Genomic DNA, 15,392 nt, shown 5'->3' on the forward strand with positions numbered 1-15,392 from the left:
AAAACAACTCTTTGGACTAACCTGGCAATTCAGGGGTTAAGACTCCATGTTTCCCCTGCAGGGGGTGCGTGTTCAATCCCAGGTTGGGGAACTAGGATCTTGCATGCCACTTGGTGCAGCCAAAGAAAAAAAAAAGCCCTATCTTTTCTGTTCAACTTGGGTGATTGGAAGACACTTCTCTGTCTTTCAGTTCACTGATCTGTTCCTCTGTATCATCTAACTTGCTGTTGATTCCTTCTGGGGTATTTTTTTCTTTTAGTTATTGTATCCTTTGCTCTGTTTGGCTCTTCCTTATATTTTCTAACTCTTTTAGAAGCTTCTACCTTCTCACTGTCTTTGGCCAGTCTTTGCCCAAGTTCTCTGAGAATCTTTGTGATCATTACCTTGAACTCTTTATTGAGTAGATCACTTATCTCCACCTTGCTTAGTTCTTCTTTGGGGGTTTTATCTTACTCTTTTATTTGGAACTTATTTCTCTGTCACTTTATTTTGCCTGATTCTCTGTTTTTATTTCTGTGTATTAGGTGAGTTGGTTATGCTTCCTGATCTGGAAGTGGCCTTATGTAGGAGGTGTCCTATGGGGGCTGGCAGCACACTGCCCCTCTGGTCAGCTGTATGCTCTAGGAGTGGTCTGTACATGGGTTACATGGGCCTTTCTGTCATTTGGGAGGTGACTGCTGTGGGTTCACTGCTGGGTAGGGCTGGCCCTGGCCCAGTTGGCTGCCAGGCTCTGCCTTCTGTGGAGGCTGCTTGCTGGCAGGCAGGTCTGGTCCTGGTGTGGCTGGCAGGGGAGCCTAGGGCTTTCCAGAGCTGGTGCAGGCTCGCTGGTGGGTGGGACTGGGTCACTGCAGATCTGGCTTCTTGGCCTGGGGCAGGGGTTCCTGAGACTGGTGCTAACCAGTTAGCGGGAAGGTAAGCCCCTGGTGTTAATAGGCTAGAGGGAGGAGTCCAACAGGGAGCTTGCCAGCACCAGTGTCCTCACGCTAGAATGAGCTTCCCAAATGATGCTGCCAGCATCTGTGTCCCCAGGGTGAGCTCCAGTTACCTCCTGCCTCTCTGGAAGGCTCCCTGAGATCAGCTAGTGGGTATGACCCAGACCTCTGCACTGGTCTCAGAGCATGTGAGGGTTTGTGTGCTTCCTCTCTGATGGCTCAGTGGTAAAGAATCCACCTGCAGTGCAGGCGACGTGAGAGACACAGGTTTGATCCCTGGGTTGGGAAGATTTCCTGGAGGAGGAAATGGCAACCCACTCCAGTATTCTTGCCTGGGAAATCCCATGGATAGAGGAGTCTGGCAGGCTACAGTCTATGGGGTCGCAAAAGACTCAGACACGACTGAATGACTGAGCATGCACGCATGCACCTTTAAGAACAGAGTCTCTTTCCCACAGTCCTCCAGCTTTGCTGTGTACAAGCCCTTCTGGCCTTCAAAGCCAGATATTCTAGGGTTTCATCTACTTAGTGCAGGACTGCCAGGTCTGGGGAGCCTAAAATGGATCTCAGATCCCTTGCTCCTTGGGGAGAAGCTCTGCAATTATGATTGTCCTCCTGTCTGTGGGTTAGATACATGTCAATTTTTTAAAAAAATTAATTAATTATTACAAAATTTTTGTTGTTGTTGTGCTGGGTCTTTGTTACTGTGCGCAGGCTTTCTCTAGTTGTGGTGAGCAGGGGTTTCTCTTGTTGTGGAGCACAGGTTCTAGGCGTGCAGGCTTTAGTAGCTGAGGCTCGTGGGGTCTAGAGTGTGGGCTCAGTAGCTATGGCACACGGGCTTAGTTGTTCTAAGGCATGTGGAATCTTACCAGGCCAGGGATCGAACCCATGTCCCCTGCATTGGCAGGTGGGTTCTTATCCACTGTGCTACCAGGAAAGTCCCCTGCTGAGTCTTATCTGCTTTTCCAGGAGGAGATATCCCCCTGTTACTGGGCTATGATTGCTAATATGTCTTAGTCATCTTTACAACCTCAGTTCCTAGTACAGAGCAGAGAGACCTCTGCATGTTGGCTGAGAGCATGCTCAGTCACGTGGCACTTGCATACATTGCTTGCAATCCAGAGAGTTGAGACTAGCACACCCTCTGTTCCTTACAGAAGAATATTTGGGAAAGTGCCCTGCCCCCCAGGAGTTCTCTTTATGCTGCAAAGGACAGGAAACCTGTCCCAACTTGGCGTAGGCAAGAGAGAGAATGAGTTGTTAACTGAATAGTCCAGGGGTTATGTTGACTTCAAGTGAGGCTATACCCAGGGTTCTACTCAATAGGGACCTGGTTTCTCTTTCTCTAACTCTGCCTCTTCTTTGTTGGCTCCATTCTCAGATAAAGATTCTCATAATGACCCCCAAATGGTGGTTAGCAACTTCCAGGGAATTTCTTTTCTAGAGGACCAGTGACTGCCTGCTCCAGAGTCTTTGACTTTGAATGCAGAAGAACCAGACCTGAGGGACTTTCGTGGCTTGGTTTAAGCCAATCAGCCTCTTCCCTCGTCTCTCACCTCTGGGAACAGAATGACCATCAACTCCAGGGAAAAGCCCACAGATGGACAATGGGGAAAAGGAACATTGAGAGATGATTACCAAAGCAGGGGAGAAAGGTGCTGGGCAACCAAAAAGTAGAAAATCCCTTACATGTGGACTTGACAGTAGAAAATAGGACTGTTGGAACTGCAAGTACAGTTACCCCATCTCAGTGGGACCAGGGTACAGAGATTGGCAGGCAAGTTCTGGTCCAGGGAGAGCAGCCCAGGATAATGCTTTGAGTGGGGTTGGAGGGTAGAGCTAATATGGCACTATAGCACAGTGGGACCAAATTCAAGGTAGTTGGGAAAATGAAAGTTTAATTAATTCACATATTCATGCTTTCAATGATATTTAAATGACCCACCAAGCTACATACTAACAAACAAACCAGTAGTACTGGGGTTCCTGTCCTGGCTCTGCTGATAACTTGTTGTGTGAACTTAGGTCATTTCCACTCTGGGCCTTAGCTTCCTCATCAGTAGAGTAAGGGTACTGGATTTGTGCAAATGGTTCACATACACTGGGGACCAAATAGACAGAAACTGTTAAATGAGTGAGGCAGGCAGAATGTACAGCAGAGCAGGGTGGGGACTGCGGCAAAGTGGACAGTGTACTTGTGACTGACGTTCACCACCACCCATCCACACACCATCCACACATTGTGTAACCATTAATCTACAAATTTATTGAATGTTAATTTATGTTTCATACTCTGCTAGGTACCAGGGGCCGTTTATTCAGTTTATGGCCCTGGTTAAACCCTGGGGAGAAACATAATTTTTTTCTTGATGGCCTTGTTGTGTGGCATGCGAGATCTTAGTTCCTTCACCAGGGATCAAACCTGCATTGGGAGTGTGGAGACTTAGCCACTGGGCTTCCAGGTAAGTCCCAAAGATAATTTTTTTCTAGGTACATTATCAGAGCTCTTTTTTTCTTTTTTTAAAAAAATTAATTTATTTTTAGCTGCCCTTGGTCTTTATTACTGTGTGTGGGCTTCTCATTGCGGTGGCTTCTATTGTTGCATGAGCCCTAGGGCACGTGGGCTTCAGTAGTTGCAACATGCGGGCTCAGTAGTTGTGGCATACAGGATTCGCTGCCCCGCAGCATATGAAATCTTCCTGGACCAGGGATCAAGCCTGTGTCCCCTGCATTGGCAGGCAGAGTCTTAACCCTGGACCACCAGAAAGTCCCATCAGAGCTCTTTTGTTAACGCCCTGGATGCATCTCTCAATCAGGAGCTAAGCACTCACAGAAGCATACGGGGCATCAACTCCTTATCCAAAGACTCAGTGACTTAAGGACCCTCCTGCTTGCATCTCCTCAATACACTATAAAGGCAAATTCTCTACACTGCTTTGCCCTTCCAGAAAGGTTCACAGATGGGTGTGGGGCCCACAGAGAATATGCTCTACTGGCAAATAGGGTGTTTAGAAGGCTGATTTCAGAGCTGCAGGCACCCAGTTGATATAGCAACTCCTCCTTCCATTTATCCTATTAAATAATTCACTGACTAAGGAGATCCTGAAAGTACATGGTCACAGACTGCTTTTTCTCTGTTTCTCGATTTGTGGTTTTCTTTCCCCTGACAGTCTCTGGAGACTGAGCCAGGGTCTCCACGTTACAAGTACATCTTGAATATTTAATCTGGAGCCCTTAATAAGCTGGGGGGTGGGGTAGAGGCATAAAGAGAAGAATGGAATTAAAACCACATCCTGGGGTAATGAGAACTAAGCCTTGCTTACTTCTTTTCCCACTCCCAGAACTGCTCCTTTGCCCTCCTTTTTTGGAAAGAGACACATCTCTGTTTGCCTAGTGGGGGTCTAGGGAAAATCCAGCTCACAAACACAGTGACCTTGTTGATAGACACCGTCCTGCCGTGGGAGAGCTGCCTGGAGGGAACGGGTTCACTCACCATCACGTTAGGGGGTCTGCAGGCTTGCTCTTCAGGCAGAGTGGAGTTGGGCTAAAGGAAAGATGGGATGATTTTCCTACTAATGGAGAACATGGAGGGGGCAGGGCGTCTACCTGTACCTCCAGAAGTGTGGAGTGCAAGAAGGCTCTGCATGAAGTGACCCCTGGGGAGATCTCCTGGTGGGGGAAAGCCAGGGAGCAGATCTGAATGCCAGTAGATTTTCTGTATAGGGTGTGGCTGACTCAGAACAAATTCAAGTCCCAGTTCTCCAGGGTTAGCCATGTAGAGCGAAACTTCCACTTCCAGATCAAGAATGGATTCTGAAGTCTCAATGTCCCCCTGGGATTCTGTTCCCTTTGGCTCTGTCACTAAACAGCCAAAGGCCACTCCCCGTTGGCTCTAGGTGGCTGATCCAGATCATTGCCTCAATTTCCCCAAACACAGCTGAGTCAAGATTGGGGCATTTAATGAAACAAAACACAGAAAGTAACATGAAACCAATCCCTGTGCCAGCTTGAGGACCCCGTCCTGCCAGAGCTCTATCCTGGCCCTTCATACCTGACGGGGGTCACCTATTTCCACCTTCTCTGTCCTCAGACATCACCTTACCTTGGGGGACGCAAGGGATAACTTCGTCAGACAAGAGCAAATAAACTCCTATAAGACATAAACACAGATAGTAGCAGGAAGCTCGATTTGTGTCCTCCTGCAGTTCTTTTCCTTTGGAGTGTTCTCTCTGGCAGCAGCCTAAGGTCATGAGGTCCTCCATGAGGACAAGGTCTCCACTGTTGCATTCTGTTAGGTTCTTTTATTATTATTGTTCTTCTAATTTATTTCTCAAATTGTTCAGAAACCAGACTATCCCTTCCTCTCACCACCGGAGACACCTATTTATTGAAGCTTCCATCAAAGACACACCATTGGAATCAAGATACAAATGTGATGGAGAAAACCCCGAAACCATCATCCAAACAGAGTTTAATGCATTAAATGATTATGTTTCTTGGCTGGTCCTTGATTGAAGCTTCCTTCCTGGGTTTGTCTTCTCCATAAATCACGGTAAGGATGGTGTGAGACTGAGGAAGCCTGGCCCATCCCCAGTGCTCCTGGTGAAGATAAAGCAGGGCTCCCAGCAGTTCAGCTGTGGAGCCAGCTCCCCCAGGGAGTAAGAGAGGTCATGGTCTTTCTCTTTGGGCTTCCTGAAATCCTGTGATTACAGGAGACGGCTGGCATCGACCATGATTACTTCATCTCACATACCCACCACCCACCTCTCCCATCCACCTCCCAGCTGGCACTCTTGCCTACTTCTCTCCAAGCTTTTGCATCTTCAGTAAAACCTTTTAACTCCGCAGCCTCCTGCAGCTGCAGTCTTCCACAGAAATAATTTCACTGCTACCTTTCAAAGCTTACATCATCTCTCCTTTGGACTAATGCAGTCATAATAAGAGGAAATGGCTTATAAAGCATTTGGTATGTGCTAGGCACGGTCTGTGACAACCTAGAGGGGTAGGATGGGGTGGAGGGTGGGAGGGAGCCCAACTTGAGAAAATGAATAAGACCTTCACAGAAGCAGAGACTCCCAAACCTCTCTTGACCCAATTCCCCTTCCAGCTACCTTCCCATCTCTCTCTCTTACCTTTTCCAAAAAGAGTTCACAAAAGAATGATCTCTTCTCTACTCCCTGGGGGGGAAAAAAGAAAAGGAGGGCTTAGATAGTCACTGTCCTGAAAGAAGTTCTGTATAAAATAATTTTTAAAATGTAGTGCTGTGCCGTGCTCAGTCGTGTCTAACTCTCTGCGACCCCGTGGACTGTAGCCCACCAGGCTCCTCTGTCCATGGGATTCTCCAGGCAAGAATACTGGAGTGGGTTGCCATGCCCTCCTTCAGGGGATCTTCCCTACCCAGGGGCTGAACCCACATCTCTTTTGTCTCCTGCATTTCAGGCAATTCTTTACTGCTAAGTCACCGGGAAACCCTAAAATGTAGTACCTATGCTTATAAAATTGCACTGCTCTCAGCTGGGTAGCCCAATCCAGAGCTTTAATAGGTGTCCTGTATGAAATAATTAAGAAAGACATGTTAAATGACTTTCAAAGTAAATGAATACAAAGTAAATGCCATTTTTAGTTTGCAGACGTCATTTTTGTTTTGCAAGTGGAAATAGAGCAAACATTGAATTTTAAAAGTGGATGGGCTCCTCTGGTGGTCCAGGGAAGTGGTTAAGAATCTGCCTGCCAATGCAGGGGACTCGGGTTTGATCCCTAGTTTGGGAAGCTCCTACCTGCCGCGGAATAACTAAGCCCAGGCACCACAACTACTGTAGCCCGCACACCTAGAGCCTGTATTCCTCAACAAGAGAAGCCACAAAAATAAGCTTGAACACCACGACAAAAAGTAGCCCCCACTTGCCACAACTAGAGAAAGCCCAAGAGCAGCAGCCAAGACCCAGTGCAGCCAAAAATAGATAAATAAATAATTGAGGGAAAAAAGAAAAAAACAACTTCATGATCTGGCCTGATTCAAGTAGACATGGGGTGCTCAACCCAGTGCTCTGTGACAACCTAGAGGGGTGGGCTGGGGTGGGAGATGGGAGGGAGGTTTAAGAGGGAGGGGACACATGTGTACCTGTAGCTGATTCATTCTGATGTATGGTAGAAACCAACACAATATTGTAAAGCAATTTTCTTCTAGTAAAAAGTTTTTTCAAAAATGGATGATTTTCCTCTCTCAAAAAGTAAAATAGTACAACTTACCGTATGCATAACTGAACTGGCACTGAAGTGAGAAGGTCCCGAATGGTCACAGACTGTGTTTCCTGGACGTGTTGTTCCCAAGGACGTAAGCTTGAGTATTCCCTTGTTTGCCAGGAGTGGTTGTTAGCGGGTAGCCAGGAGGCAAGAGGAAACGCCCAACTGCGCTATGTCTGAATGAACATTATGGCAGGATTTTCCTGTGATTAAAGCTTTATGAGAAATGCTCCGAGGATCTGAGACAGAATTATCAGAGGGGCCCAGGTGAGGAGGACCTTTAGCGTAGCCTCTCCCAGGAGGTGATGTTTGTGCAGAAGCGTGAGGATGTATGGCAGGAGATCGAGGTCAGAAGGAGTTCCAGGTAGGAAGGAGGGGTAGGGGGGCTGCAGGGCTGAGGCTGGAGGAATCCTGGAGCAGGATGGAGGCAGCCGGCCTGAGACGGCGGCTGGGGCAGCCCAGCTCCCGGGCCAGGCGCACTCTCCTCCAGCGAAACCCAAACCCAGCATCTGCAACTGGCTGCTTCTCTTCGGGTTCATTGTCTGTCTGCTGCCTTCTCCTGACCGGCATCTTCTGACCTCTTCTAACTCCCCCTCAACCCTAGGAAGTGGGTTCTGCTCTCATCCCCGTTTTACTGTGAGAAGACCGAGGCACAGGTTAGGGTGGCTGCCTGAGGTCACACAGAGGGTCGAATCCACACGTTCTAGCTCAGAGATGTGCTCTCAACCAACGCCACCATAAACTGTCCCTCACTGGGGCGCTGGCTCACAGCTCCCGATCCCACCTCCAGCCTTACCTGGGCTGGCCTTGTGGGAGGGTCTCTACCTCCCCCACTGCTGAGGCATCTCCATGTGCCCAGGCTTGGCTGGGGTGGTGCTGGGAGGACCAGGATGGGGAGGCTTAGTGAGTGCAGCCTTCCACCACCCTGGTCCTGCACCCCAGGGGAGCCCAAGGCATGGGGTGCACAGGCAGGGGCCTATCTGAGACTTCTTACACCCGTCCTGGGTTCTGATCACCACCATCATCACCACCACGGAGCACCGACTCTGCTGGGCCCTGGGCTAATGCTTTCATTTCCAGACAACCCTGTGAGCAGGATACAATTTCCAGGTATGGCTTTTCTGATCTTAGGGTGACAAAGGGTATTTGTTGCTTGGGTGCCCACAGGTTGGGGTTTGGGGTATGCAGAGATATCAAGCCAGCTCTAGCAATGGCCTTTTTGCTTTCTCTACTTCTCTCTGCATCCATTCCCCTCTCCTCCAGCCAGACTGCTGGGCCCACTTAGATTTCCGTTTCCCCTAAGTCATGTGGAATGAAGCCTGCCCTGGCAGCTTCAGCCTTCACACTGTGTGGTCTTTTACTCTCAGCCCTCATGAGCAGTAGGCTTCCCTGATGTCTCAGACGGTAACAAATCTGCCTGCAGTGGGGAACCCAGGTTCTATCCCTGGGTCAGGGATGATCCCCTGGAGAAGGGAATGGCTACCTGCTCTGGTAGTCTTGCCTGGAGAATCCCATGGACAGAGAATCCCATGGACAGAGCTATACAGTCCATGGGGTCACAAAGAGTTGTACACAACTGCATGCCTAACACACACACACTCTCATGAGCAACTGCCATTTCCTGCCATATCTGCTGATTCAAAGCTCAGTGGAAAAGGGAGACCCCATCTAGGACACATGGTCACTTGAAGTGACTGTGGGACTGCCTTTGAACTTGGTGGGAGTTGGGGGCTGGACCAGCAGTGATAGTTATCCCTACTACAACATCACAATTTCCATTTTATAGAAAGGGAAGCAAGGATCCAGAGAGGTTAAGTAACCTGCCTAAGGTCACACAGCAAGTTGGGGCCAGAAGTGCAATTAGGAAGAATTCAGAGCCACCAGACTCCATAGCCTCTTCCACCAGGCGTGGAGTCCCTGGGCCTAAATTCTAACTTGAGACGCTGCTTCTCATTTTTATTCACCTATGTTCTCTTCCCCCAGGCTTCTTCATGCGCTGTGCTCCTTCTCTTGTTTCTGGAAGGGCAACTCCTCAACACCCTGCCTTCCAACCAGCTGGGCAGAAGAGGAAGACCTTGGGTCTTCCTTCAAGACTGGGAAACACCCAGGGGCACCTTACGTGAGGAGTGTGGTGGTCCTGGAGGGGAGAAGATGCTTCCTGGAAGAGACTTTCCTATCCTGGCCAGGTTGCTGCTCCTCCTCAGCCCCCAGGTCCCTCAGGGACTGTGCTGGTCTTTGATGGGCTGTTCCTGGCACTTCAGGTGGTTCTCCCTGACTTCCCACCATGCCTCCCTCCCACAGCTCTCATCCTGACCGTCTCCAGCCAGGTGGACCCTCAGTTTGCAGCACCAGGAGGCTGAACCAGAAAAAGTAAAGAAGTGGCCAGAAGTAGAGGGTTTAGTGGTATCAGTTAAGGGATTAAAGTTGTCTTTTACTCAACAGTCTTATATTGAGCACTTAACTTGTGGCAGGATCTTTGCTAAGACACATGTGATAAACCAGAGTGATGGTGCCAACCCTCTAGGGCTATTGCTTAATGCAATCAGTTCTATAGAAGTAAAATAATCATAATAGCTACTAGGTACTTATTTGAAATTTGTTTCCCAGGCACTGTGCTAAGTTGCTTTATGGGGAATTTCTTACTTGATTTTCATAATAATATTATGAAATAGGTGCTATTAAAACCTTCCTGAGGGTGTAAGTACAGCATGGTGACTCTAGGTAATAACACCTCTTTGTATATTTCAAAATTGCTAAGAGAGTGCAAGTTAAGATTTCCCATTCAAAGAAAAAACAACTTAGAACTTTGTGTGGTAATGGATGTTAACTAGACCTGTGGTGGTGACCACTTCACAATATATACAAATATGGAATCTTTACATTGTACACCTGAAACTAATATAAAGTTAGGGGTCAATTATAGCTCAAAAATTACAAAAGAGGATAAACAAATTTGGGGGATCTAATGTAGAGCATTACATTAGATGGTCTTCCTAGTGGTCACATATAGATGTGACAGCTGGACCATAAAGAAGGCAGATGGCCAAAGAGTTGATGCCTTCGAACTGTGGTGTTGGAGAAGACTCCTGAGAGTCCCTTGGACAGCAAGGAGATCAAACCAGTCAGTCTTAAGGGAAATCAACCCAACTGCTCATTGGAAGGACTGATGCTGAAGCTGAAGCACTAGTATTTTGGTTACCTGCCATGAACAGCCGACTCAATGAAAAAGTCCCTGATGCTGGGAAAGATTGAGGGCAGAGGAGAAGAGGGCATCAGAGGATGAGATGGCTGGATGGCATCACTGATACAATGGACGTGAACTTGGGCAAAGTTCGGGAGAATTTTGGAGAGATGGTGAGAGACAGGGAGGCCTGGCATGCTGCAGTCCATGGGGTCACTGAATCAGAACCGACAGGGCAACTAAACAACGGCAACAATGTCCAGCATGGGGATTATAGCTAATACTGTATTATATACTTAAATGTGCTGAGAAAGTAGATCTGAAATGTTCAGACCACAAAAAAGAAATGGTAATTATGTGACAGGAAAGCATGTTAGCTAAGCCACTCTAGTCAATCTGGTGATATATAAGTGTATAATCCACATGTTGTACACCTTAAACTTAAGCAATGTTCTATGTCAATTATATCTCAAGAAAGCTGAAAAAAGGGGACTTCCTTGGTGGTCTAAGGGTTAAGACTTTGCTGTCCATTGCAGGGGGTGCGGGTTCAAGCCCTGGTCTGGGAGTTAAGATCTCACATGCTTTGCAGCCAAAAAGCCAAGACATAAAATATTGTAACAAATTCAATAAAGACTAAATATGGTCCACATCAGAAAAATCTTAATTGGAAAAAAAAAACGAATAAAAACCAAAACAAATCCCCCATTTCCATCTTACAGATGGGGAAACCGATACTTAGAGAAGTCAAGTAAGTTACTCAGGGCCCTCAACTAGTCAGTGAAGATTCCAGGATTCGAAGGCCACCTCTGGACTCTGACTCCGGAGGTCACACCGTCAAACCACAACTGCACCACATCTTTACAACTTCAGCTAAGGCAGGGAAGTGGCGGGGAAGGGGAGTGGGAGTGGGGAAGTGGCACTCGTAACTGGGCATTCCAGGAAGTCTTCCCAGATGGAAGGACATCAAAGCTGATGTTACTTGCAGAGGAGGTGATTAAGCAGGTGAGATGTGTGGGAGGGATGTGAGGGGGTGGGGAGGGGAGGGTATTCTGAGCAAGGGGAATCGCTTGTGCAAAGACTGGGAACACCTATGCTGTCTCCCACCTGGTTGGTGCCAGGTGAGAAGATGGAAGGCCTACCCTCTAGAACCGTGAGTATCTCAAGGACAAGGGCTGTTGTTTACTTTCCTGTGTACTCCGAGCACGCCGCCTGGTGTCAGGCACACGGCTGTTGTTCTGTCGCTAAGTCATGTCTGACTCTGCGATCCCATGGACTGCAGCATGCCAGGCTTCCCTGCCCTTCACTATCCCCCAGAGTTTGCTCAAACTCATGTCCACTGAGTCAGTGATGCTGCAAACAGTAGAGCTCACAAGTAATTCTGGACCAGGGGACTTTAAGGGGAGATGCTCAGTGACAGGGAAGAGGAATCAAGCTGGGAAACTTTGCCACACCCGTTCCTGGCAGCACCTTCCCTTGGGCCTTGGCAGATGCAGCTGGATGACAACCAGAGCCTCCCCACAGGCTCTAGATTGGACACAGTATCCAAATATTCAGCCAGTGGCTCCTAACATCTCTGAGGCTGCACATGCCTTTGCATGACTTGAGACAGCATTCCTGCAGAAAGGGGCACCTGCTACCCAGTTGGTTCATCCTGGAGGGCCCCTCCCCTGACATCCACCTGGGAGGCCCCGTGTGGAGTTAGACCCCCACCTCCCATCCATGCCTGGCCCTTCGATCTCCCGAATGTGTTAAGTGACCCAGCCCCTCCCCGGAAGAACTGACTGGTCTCTACCTCTGTCTCTCTCTTACCCACAGCTGGGTCTGCAACAGCCTGCTCCCAGACCAGACAGCCCAGCCCACTCCACTTCCTAACTCAGGCTCCTACACCCTGAACATGAATGGCTGTTGTGATGCCAGAGGTCTCCAGTCCCCTGGGCCCCTCCCATCAGCCAGCTTTGCTCTATCCCGGCCCCTCCCTGTCTCTTCTGACTGGGGCAGCGGCCTGGGGAAACCCAGAGCATCCAGGATCTCCAGTGAGAATGGGAACGGCCCCCATTCCTGCCCAGGCTCAACCAGCCCCGCCCTGCTCCTTCCCTCCCTCTTCACCCCTTTCTGTAGTAAGACTATGTGACCTTGCAGCCATCCCATCCAGCCTGCTATCAACTCCTGCCACAAGATGGTTTTTTTTTTTTTTTTTTTTTAATGTCATTAGAACTTCTGTCTCCTCAATCCTCCCTTGGCTTCATTTTCCTTTCTAGTCTGCTTGGATGACATTATTTCTATCATCCTCTTGCTCACTGGGCGGGAGGAGAAGGGGACGACAGGATGACATGGTTGGATGGCATCACTGACTCAATCAACATGAGTGTGAGCAAACTCCAGGAGATAGTGAAGGAAAGGGAATCCTGGCATGCTGCAGTCCATGGGGTTGCAGAGAATCACACATGATTGAGTGGCTGAACAATAACTTGCTCACTGCAAATTCTCTTGCCACTTTGCCCTTTTTGGCTGCTCCTGCTGAGCCAAACCCCAGCCCTGGATGGCTGTGGGGCAGAATCGCTCCAACAAAGGGTCCAGTGTTTCCCTGTGCGTGCGTTTCCTCCCCCTTCTCCTGCTTGTGCTCAAAATCCCCTTCCATCCCTCACTCTCAGGGCTGTTTTCCATTTCCCCAAAGATGAAGGGAAGAGAGACCATGGCGACCGAAGGAGGACCATGGGGTGGGAGGGGTGGAAGGAGGAGGACAGAGACCGCAGTGCTCAGTGGTGCTCAGCGTGCTCCAGCGTGAACCCTCCCACCCTCACAAGGCCTTGGCTGACCTGCAGACACCCTCTGCTGGCCCACTGAGGCAGGGGGCTTGGCTGCCCTACACGGCTGGACTCAGGAGAACAGACCACGAAGATCAGGAGTCAGCATTGGACACATAGAAGGTTAGGTCCCTGAAGACATCCAGGAGGAGATGAGGAAAAGGCCAGCGGATAGATTGATCTGAAATCTGGAAGAATGATCTTGGCACACAATTTAACTTGAGAATAAAGTCTAGGTCATGGGATTAAATGTGACCACTCAGGAAACATGTATGAAGGAGAAGAGAGGCCTGAAACAGAGCTTTGAGAAATACCATGCCTACAGGATAGTGGTGCTAGTGGTAAAGAATCTGTCTGCTAGTGAAGGAGATGCACGAGTTGAGGGTTTGATCCCTGGGTTGGGAAGATCCCCTGGAGGAGGAAACGGCAACCACTCCAGTATTGCTGCCTGGAAAACTCCATGGACAGAGGAGCCTGGCGGGCTACAGTCCGTGGGGTTGCAAAGAGTCACACACGACTGAGCACACACACACACACAGACACACACACGCACACAGACACACACACGCAGACACACACACACACAGACACACAGACACACACACACACATCCCAGTCATTGGAAGAAGAGCTTTTCTGAGTTTTCCTGTCTGTAAAGTGGATATGATGATACAAGTTGCTGTAAAGATACAATAAACACTTAATATATCACTGCAAGGGGATCCAACCAGTCCATCCTAAAGGAGATCAGTCCTGGATGTTCATTGGAAGGACTGATGTTGAAGCTGAAACTACAATACTTTGGCCACCTGATGCAAAGAGCTGACTCAATGGAAAAGACCCTGATGCTGGGAAAGATTGAGGGCAGGAGGAGAAGGGGACGACGGAGGATGAGATGGTTGGATGGCATCACTGACTCGATGGACATGGGTTTGGGTGGACTCCAGGAGTTGGTGATGGACAGGGAGGCCTGGTGTGCTGCGGTTCATGGGGTCGCAAAGAGTCGGACACGATTGAGTGACTGAACTGAACTGAACTGAATATATCACTTAATATGTAACACTTAATATATCAAGTGTTTGACACAGTGTTGGTGCTCCCTGATGGATCTTGAATGTGTAGCATGTTTCCACAGTGGTCTTCCTCCTGGGTCATGTTGGTTTACTGACGTCCCTTCAGAGGCCTGGACTTCATCACTGCTGACTGCTGTCCTCCACTGGACATTATGTTCTATTAATGTGGCCCAAGGTTGCAGTTGTGTTTTCAGTACTGCAGTCTGCTGGAAAGCGTGGGCTCAGCCAAGACCTCTGTGTTTTTGTGAGGGATGCTCTGAATCCAAGAGCCTTCAAGAGAAGATGTAAAGGAAGGGACCGGGTTCTGTGGCAGGATCCAAGGGCAGTCCTCAGACCTAGCGGCTGTCATGTCCTTTACAGAAAGGGCGGAGTAGTTGTCCAGCGTCTCCTGGCTCTGCCCTTCTATGCTCTGGGGCTGCAAGGCAGGAGACAGGAAAGGTAGAATGAGGCTGGTGATGCGGAATGTGCAGGGAAGGGGCAGGTCTGAGGAGATGCTGGGATGAGGCGGGGTCTCCAGGCCAGGTGTGGATGCTCTGGGTTCCCTCATCCGTGTCTCTTACCCCTTCAGTGAGCCTGGACCCATGTCTGCTGCTTCTGATGGAAGCAGTCTGCCTTTGTCTTTGGGGAGGCCAGACGCCTGGCTGAAGGGCAGTGGCTGGAGCAACACCGCCCCCTCATGGTCTATTCTGCAAGTGCAGGCAGCGGACCCATCCCGGAGTTGGGAGCTGCCTCCCGACACCCCACCCAGCCTCTTCTGAGGTCCATAGGCTGCCTCCAGATCAGCTGATCAGCTGACTTTGTAGTCCTTGGCTGTCTTTGGCAGCTTGTCTGTGTACCTAAGAGTGTCCCCTTGTTTCTGGCTTATGTGAGCCGCCGCTGCCTGCTGTATCTCTCTCCTGCTACTGTCTCTCTTCCCGTCACTCTCTGTGCCCCGGTCTGCGTTTCTGCATCCTTTCCTGTCTCTAACTTGCTCCCTGCCCCCCTGCACTGTCTGTGTGTCCTGGAGCTGGGGTCACGGCTGCCCTCCCCCCAGAGCCAGACTGATTCTTGAGAAGACTGGGCTTTTTAGCTTTTTCCATGATGAGTCAGGAACTCCTGGAGGGATGAGGGCTGAGGCCCCACCCAGCAGTGGCCTCAGAGAGGGATGCCGGAGGTCAGA

The 15,392-nt window shown here is 49.4% G+C and overlaps 1 protein-coding gene and 1 long non-coding RNA gene across 3 annotated transcripts in view; both read left to right on the forward strand.

Moving 5' to 3' along the window:
* LOC122693537 overlaps positions 1-10,841 on the forward strand; it is a 30,248-nt gene extending 19,407 nt beyond the window's left edge. For both annotated transcript variants that reach the window (XR_006340941.1, XR_006340939.1), the window contains exon 3: positions 9,159-10,841. This is a non-coding gene — a long non-coding RNA (uncharacterized LOC122693537). The remainder of the gene's footprint in view (positions 1-9,158) is intronic.
* LOC122701740 overlaps positions 1-15,392 on the forward strand; it is a 48,927-nt gene that overhangs the window by 32,759 nt on the left and 776 nt on the right. The gene's annotated exons all lie outside the window — the stretch shown is intronic.

The sequence above is a fragment of the Cervus elaphus genome, chromosome 1, assembly GCF_910594005.1.
Source record: "Cervus elaphus chromosome 1, mCerEla1.1, whole genome shotgun sequence".
Classification (NCBI taxonomy): Eukaryota; Metazoa; Chordata; class Mammalia; order Artiodactyla; family Cervidae; genus Cervus; species Cervus elaphus.